The following is an 8,758-nucleotide window of genomic DNA, read 5'->3' on the forward strand; positions in this document are numbered from 1 at the left end:
AATCATACACCTGATAAGGATCTAGTATCCAGAATATAAAAAGAACTCATAACTCAATCATAAAAAGACAACCCAATTAAAAATGGGTAAAATATCTGAATAGACATTTCTCCAAAGAATATATACAACACATGAAAATATATTCAATATCATTAATCAGGAAATGCAGAGCAAAACCAAAATGGGACATTACTTCATTCCCACTAGGATGTGAGTTAATTTTTGTATGTAGTGTGAAGAAGGGGCCCAACTTCATTTCTTTTCCATGTGGAAATCCATTTGTCTCATCACCATTTGTTGAGAAGACTGTTTGTATCCAATTGAATTGTTTGGGCATCCTTGTCAAAAATCAGCTGACCAATACAAGTGAATTGTATGGTATGTAAATTATACCTCAATAAAGCTGATGCCCCTCCAAAAAATTAATTGATTATTCTTTTGTTTTTAACAAAAAAGTATTTTGTACATGTGTCAGATGCTGTGCTAAGGCTCACTAGTCAACTTAGAGTTTGTGTGATTCACCCTCTTTCCATTCTTGGGAACTTCATGGTCCTTGCAGCCTACTCTGGCTCCCAGCAGCAACCACATTACCTGTGGTAATTCTGCAAAATCATCAACTTGTTCTCAGTTACCCCAGTCTCTTACCAACTCCTGCGGCCATCTGAATGTACAAGGTTGGACTTATAAGCTCTGCCAAACATTTAGTTTTTCAGTTATTCTTGCTTAGCTTTCCCCTGAGGAGCTAATCCAAAGCTTTCATATCTTCTTCAAGCTCTCAACCTGATCCAAACATCTCCCCCAAATCACTGGAAACTATGAATCTACTTCCTGTCTCTGTAGACTTATCTGTTTGACTTGCAAATAAGTGGAATCACATCATATGTGGCCTTCTGTGCCTGGCTTCTTTCACTTTATTTATCCATGTTGTAGCATGTATCAGAACTTCATTCCTCTTTATGGCTGAATAATACTCCATTGCATGGACATACCACATTCATCAGTTGATGGAAATTTGAATTGTTTACATTTTTCACTATTGTGAATAGTGCTGCTAAGAACATTAAAATACAAGTTTAACAAAAAACCTCTTAATAATGAAATCCTCTTCAGCCCTTCCCCTACTTGACCTTTCTGAGATTCCTGACACTGTTGACCATTACTTCAAGAAAACTTTTCTTTGAAAAAAAAAAAAGCACAATATGCCACAATTTTAAAAATAATAACATTAAAAGGATTACATAGCATGACCAAGTGGGACTTCCCCTAGGATGCAAGAATGGTTCAACATACAAAAATCAATCAATGTAACATACTACAATAACAGAATGAAGGGGAAAGAAAACCGCATAAATACCAATTGACGCATAAAAAGCATCTGCAAAAATTCAACATCTTTTCATGATAAAAATACTCAACAAACTAGGAACAGAAGGAAACTAACTCAGCATAATACAAGCCACATATGAAAAACCTACAGCAAACATCACACTCAATGGTGAAAGATGGAAAGTTTTTCCTCTGAGATCATGAACAAGATAAGGATGCCCACTCTTGCCAATCTTATTTAACATAGTACTGGAAGTCCTAACCAGAGCAATCAGACAGGAAAAAGAAAAGGCATCCAAATTGGAAAAGGAGAAATAAAAGTATCTCTGTTTACACACATTATGATCTTATATGTAGAAAACCCTAAAGATTCCACACACACTCACACAAAACCCTGTTACACCTAATAAACAAATTCAGCAAAGTAGCTAGGTACAAACCAACACACAAGAATCAGCTGCATTTCCATACACTAACAATGAACAATCCAGAAAGGAAATTATGAAAATAATTCCACTTACAATAGCATCAGAGAGAATAAGACATTTAGGAGTTAACCAAAGAGGTGAAAAATTTATACCGTAAAAACTATCAAACATTGCTGAAAGAAATTAAAGAAGACATAAATAAATGTAAAGACATCCATGTTCACGGACCCTACATGATCTATAGGTTTAATTCAATCCCTATCAAAATCCCAGTGATATTTTTAACAGAAATAGAAAATCCCATCATAAAATTCATAATGGAGTCCCAAGGGACCCTGAATAGCCAAACAATTCTGAAAAATATGAACAAAGCTGGAGGTCTTAAACCTTCTGATATCAAAACTTACTATAAATCTACTGTAATCAAAACAGTGTGTTGAAAGATGACTGGCATAAAGACAGGCATCTAGACAAATGGAATAGAGTCCAGAAATAAGCATTTTCTAATATAGTACAGTGATTTTTAACAAGGGTGTCAAGGCCATTCCATAGGGGAAAGACACTCTTCTACAAATGGTGCTGGGAAAACTGTATCCCCATATGCAAAAAAATGAAGTTGGACTCTTAACTAACACCCTATACAAAAATGAACTAAAATGGATTCATGACCTAAATGTAAGATCTAAAACTATAAAACTCTTAGAAGAAAACACAGGGGAAAAGCTGCATGACTTTGGATTTGGCAGTGATTTCTTGGAAATGACAGCAAAGGCACAGACAACAAAAGAAAAAACAGATTGGGCTTCATGAAAAATTAAGAATTTTGTGCATCAAAAGACATAGTAACAGTAAAAATGCAACCCATAGAAAGAGAGAAAATATTTGCAAATCATATATCTGTTTAGAAATTAATATCCAGAGTATATAAAGAACTCCTATAAATCAAACATAATAATAAAAAAAAAAACCAAAACAACATGATTAAAAATGAGCAAAGGACTTGAATAGGCATTTCTACAAAGAAGATATACAGATGGCCAATAAGCACATGAAAAGAGATTCAATATCACTAATCAACAGGGAAATGCAGATCAAAACTACAATGAGATACTACCTCACACTTAGTAGGAGGGCTACTATCAAAGAATAGAAAATAGCTAGTGTTGGCAAGGATGTGGAGAAACTGGAGCCCTTGCGCTCTGCTGGTGGGAAGGTATAAGGGCACCATACTAATCCAGTATGACCCCATCCTAATCCATCATGACTTCATTTTAACTATTACATCTACAAAGACTGTGTTTCCAAATACAATCACTGTTATGGGTTAAACTGTGTCTCCCCAAATATTTGAAGAGAAAAAAAAAATCAATGAAACAAGGTTGGTCCCTTGAAAAGATCAACAATATTGACAAAGTTTTAGCTAGACCATCTCAGTCTGTTCAAGCTGCTATAATAAAATACAAGTGGCTTTAAACAACAGAGATTTATTTCTTACAGTTCTAGAGACTAGAAGTCCAAGATCAAGGTGTCACCATAATCAGATGAGGGGCCCCTTCTGGGTTGCAGACTTCTCATTATATCATCGCATGCGTAAGGGGACAGGAATCTCTCTGAAGCCTCTTATAAGGGCTTTGATCCTATGACCTAATCACTTCCCAAAGGCCCCACCTCCTAACACCATCATTTAGCATTAGGATTTAGCACACAAACTTTGAGTGGACCCAAACATTTGGAGCATAGCATAGACTTATAAGGGAAAAAGAAAAAGACGTAAATCACTAAAATCAGAAGTGAAAATGGGGACATTATTACCGAGATCATTAAGATAAAAAAGGATTATAAGAGAATACCCTGAACAGTTACATACCAACAAATTAAATAACCTAGAAGAAATGGACAAATCCCTTGAAATACACAAATTACCTAAACTGATTCAAGAAGAAATAGAAAATCTCAACAGATTTATAACAGGTAAAGAGATTGAATCAGTAGTCAAAAACTTCCCAACAAAGGAAAGTCCTGGACCACATGGCTTCACAGGTGAATTTTACCAAATGTTTAAAGAATTAACACGAATCATTCTCAAACTCTTCCAAAAAAACTGAAGAGGAAGGAGCACTTCCTAATTCATCCTATGAGGCCAGCATTACCCTAATGCCAAAGCCAGATAAAGACATCACAAGAAAATAAGATTACAGACCAACTTCCCTTATGAATATAGATGCAAAAATCCTTGACGAGATATTAGCACAATGAATCCAATAACATATTAAAAGAATTATTCACCACAGTCAAGTGAGATTTATCCCAGGAATTCAAGGGTGATTCAACACAAGAATAAGAAAATCAATCAATGTAATACATCACATTAGTAGAATGAAGGAAATAAAACCACATGATTATCTCAACTGGTATAGAAGAGGCATTTCACAGAGTCCAACACTCTTTTATAATTAAAAACTCTCAGAAAAGTAGGAATAAAGGGAAAGTTTCTCAACATGATAAAGGATATTTATGAAAAACCCACAGTTAACATCATATTGAAAGACTGAGAGCTTTCCCCTTTAAATCAGGAATAAGACAAGGATGCCTACTTTTACTGATGCTATTCAACACTGTACTGAAGTTCTACCCAGAGCAAATATAGTTGACCCTTAAACAAACACTAACCCTCTGAGCAGTCAAAAATAACTTTACAGTTGGCCCTCTGTATCCTCAGTTCTGAATCTGCTTGTTACCATTTTATCTTTGTGTGTGTGTGTGTTTTCCCCTCTTGCCCTCCTACTACAGGCCAGATCTCCATTTCGCACTGGACCGTTGTTTCTGTCTTCCCTCTTCTCCAGCTCAGACAGAACAATTCCAACAATTTCTTTTTCAACCCCGGCTCACTTGAGATTGTCCTAGTAGAATGTGGATTTTGAGGTTTCCAGAGCCATCCTCCTCCTTAGAGCATCTACTTAAATCCACCAGTAGGGACTGCAACATGCACTCACTTTCACGTCTGGTCCTAAAGTTGCATGATTCCTGCCCAGTACTCGAGAAAGGATTGTCATTTTTGCTGGGAAAAGGGACTATTGTGGGAGCAGAGACTTGGCTGACCTTCCCTAAAGGTGAAGTCAGAGGAAGGGATCAGTTTGATGAGCTCCCTCCTGAGGGTTAGGACCCAAGCAGAGCTTCCTTGTACGACCTTAGCAGATGCCTGTCCTGTGGCTGACCTTGAAGAACACCTTCCTCCCCAAGTATCCTGTGGCTCCCATAGGCAGGCTTGAGAGCTGCTGGGCATGTGCTAGCAATTGCCTCATCTTCAGCCCTTGCTCTAACGATGCTCCCTCCTCCAGGCAGAGACTTTCATCTCTTCTCCGCTCTTCTCTCTCTGAACGTCCACCTCTAGGGTGTCCTCAGCCATTCTCCCTTGGGCAGGGCCGCTCTGCAGTCTGGACATGGGGGAGGAGAGGCAGTCCTGACCCATCGCCCAGTCTTTTGCACCTCAAAGGTAGGCTCAGAAAACAGAGCAAGCAGAGCCTGGAGATCAGGGGCCTGGAATGGTGAGAACCTCAATAAAAATTCAAAATGTCCGGAGTTCCCTGCATTGTTATTTCTTCTCCATTTTGTTTACCCTGGAGCAACCTCTTGAAGAAAAAGCATCTCTGGGCTTTTCTTCAGGGAAGGGAGGATTTGCTGTAACGTTCTGCTAATTTTGAAAAACATGTATAAAATCACAGAGCTAAAAAAAAATAATAATCATAGAGCTAAAAACACTGATTCTGATGAATTCTAGTACAAAACAGAGGCACAGTGAAAACACATTCAATTTTAAAACGTTAAGAGGCAAAAGACGGCCCCTTTTCGCTTCCTCCCCTTCGGAGACGGCCTGCCCTCTGTCTGTGGAGTGTGTACCTACTTTAACCTGAGCACCCAAGTTCCACACCTCTTTCCTTGCCTTTCTCTTGCCTTACACTCTATGCAGTATGTATCTCTCTAAATAAATCTACCTTTAATCAAAAAAAAAAAAAAGAGGCAAAAGACCACATAGTACATAATTTACATAACACATCCAGAATAGCCAAATTATGGAGACAAAAAATAGATTAGTGGTTGCTCAGGGCTAGGTGGGAGTGACAGAAGGAGAGATAACTAAAGGGCACAGTTTCTTTTTTTTTTTTTTTTCAGGGGGGAGGGCGAGGTAATCAGGTTTTTATTTATTTATTTTTAGTGGTGGTACTGGGGATTGAATCCAGGACCTCGTGTATGCTAAGCATGAGCTCTACCACTGATGTACCCTCCCTCCAGAGTTTCTTTTTGAGGTGATGAAAATGTTTTAAATTGATTGTAATTGCTAACTAAAAATTGGCACTTGCCATCTGCCTCTACAAGGATTGGATCACACTGGCACCTGCCATCAAATTCTGCTTGGATTAAATCACCAACCTCCTGAAAGGAGTTTAGGGTGGTCAGGAATGAAGCACTCTGCTCTGGGAAAACTGGCTGAACAGGCCTTCAGATAGTTATATATTTTCAGGAGATTTTATGACCCCAATTCTTGCGTCTCCTCATATCTAGAAAAGCACTAAAATCATTATGGGTGATATTTGCTCCTTGTGACTAGCAGCAGCCTCTGCCTAACTGTGTGCTTGACTGCACGTACCCCCTTCAGTGAAATCATATTTGATACTGAGTTTTTCCCCTGCCTCTTTGAAACAGTTTCAGAGCTCTCTGGGATGCTATCTCCCAGCCTAGAGTCCTCATTTTGTCCCAAATAAAACAACCCACAACTCTCACATTGTGTGATTTTATTTCAGTCGACATAATGATGGTCATAGATATTCATTAATATACTAAAACCCACTAAATTGTATTTTAAATAGATGAATTATGTGATATGTGAATTATATTTCAATAAAACTGTTTGAAAAATAAACCTTAGCAGGGAGGGTGTAGCTTAAGTGGTAGAGTGTATGCTTAGCATGCATGAGGACCTGGGTTCAATCACTAATATCTCCATTAAAAAAACAAAAAAATAAATAAACCTAATAACCTCCCCCCACCAAAAAAAAAAAAAAATTAAAAAAAAAACCCCTTAAATGCTCTCTTTGCTGAAACCACTGTGAGAATGGAGACATTTTCAGCAACCAGACTGTCGACATTCCAGAAGATGTTGACATCACTCTGGAGGGACACACAGGCCCCTGGAGGCACCCTGCAGACAGTCTTCATCAGTATAGAACTCAGGTTTCTTGGAAAGAAAGGAAAGGGCTTTGGGTTGACAAACAGTGGAGAAGAGAAAGGAACTGGGGTTCCAGGTCACGCAGTCTGTTGTCAAACAGCACGTGATCAAGGGTGTTCCACTGGGCTTCCAGCACAAGAGTATGTCTGTGTTTGCTCACTTCCTCATTCACGTGTGCGTTCAGGAGAGCAGGTCTCCTGTTGAAATCTGAAATTTCTTGGATGAATAATCTGCAGGGCTCCTATGAGGCCAGGCATTGCTCATTCAGAATTTCAAGCCCAGAAAGTGACTTGCATTGAACCTGTATCAACTTCAGCTGCTTTGATTCAGCAAGCCACAGTTAAAAACAGGGGTATCAGAAAAATTCTGGATGTTGTTTGTGTCTCTGAAAAAGGAACCGATCAGCAGGCTGATGAATAAGCTCTGAGCCATCTAGCTATGGAAACAAGATGATGCCAAATGATTTCCAAGATCTATTCGTGATATCTTTAAAATGCAATGAAACTTACCTATTGGGAAAAAAAATGGGAAGTCTCACACTTCTGCTCCTGATCAGCTGAGTGTCCTGTGACTTGCTTGTTATACTCCAGGCTGTGACCCTCACGTCTTTGCAGGCACACTGTGCGTTGATGCACCCCACCACCAGAAGGAATGTCTTCTGTTATTTTCTGTCCTAGACTTTTGAAAGTCCTTTGGATGCAGGGTAATTTGGGGGAAGGAGAGGAATGTGCCGTCAATGACAGTAAATGTAGTTTTAGGTATGTTTCCTTGAGCAAGTCATTTCCCCCTCTCTCAATTCAGCCTCAATTTCCTCATCTGTAGCAGAGAAAGAATAACTCCATGTTGCAGTGTTTTGGAGCAGAGTGCCTGCTCACGGGGTCTGCTGTGACTATTGCCTTCACGCGATAGGAACCCAGTGGGCACCCCCAGAGGCCCCAGGTCACCTTTACCTAAGTGGCACTCCATAAGCTCTCACTTACGGGGTGAAGTCCACATCACTGTGGTTATGAAAGGAGGATCAGTTGCCAGAGAGTTACAGACTGGCTCAGGCCAGGCAGCCAGGACTCCAGCTCAGGGCCTTACTGCAAATGTCGTGACAGCTGCTATCCCAGGAGGAATTTTTGTCCCAGTGAAGAAACAAAAGAGCTGGCATCCCAGCCAAGCTTAGAAAAATGACCTGGAGAACAGGAGAAAGAACTAAGAACAAAGCAACCTTCAAGACAAGCCTGGGGGGTATTTCAGGGGCCGAGGAGCAGGGATCCTAGTAGAAGGGAGCTTAGGGAAGGGGCAGGTGCATAGAAAAGTCACTGAAGACAGACTTACAAAGAGCATCATGACTCCATGCTTCAGACGTAATAATGATGAATAAAACACAAAAAGAGAAAAGACCCAAAAGGGAGCTGGTCAAGATAAAAACAAGCAAGACCTCTTTGTGAACCAGACTCACGCAGAAGCGGTGAGAGGGGAGACGCGTGGGCGCGCGCTGGGTCTGGGCAGGCGCTGGTGGCTGGGTGCTTTTCTTCAGCTTCCTTGGGGTAGCTGGGAGTAAGAGAACCCATGCGTAATGGCCCTCACCCAACCACTGGTCTGCATTGTCACCACAGGTTAGATTTGGCTTTTCTAGAGTTTCACATAAAAAGAATGATACAGGATGCTCTTTTGTGTCTAGTTTCTTTCATGCCGTATAATGTTTTTGAGATTCTCCATGTTATTGCCTGTGTCAGTACTTCAACATATGAATTTGAGATCTGTGGAGTGGACATGGCTGGAGATACAAACT

This window comes from Camelus bactrianus, chromosome 18, assembly GCF_048773025.1.
Source record: "Camelus bactrianus isolate YW-2024 breed Bactrian camel chromosome 18, ASM4877302v1, whole genome shotgun sequence".
Classification (NCBI taxonomy): domain Eukaryota; kingdom Metazoa; phylum Chordata; class Mammalia; order Artiodactyla; family Camelidae; genus Camelus; species Camelus bactrianus.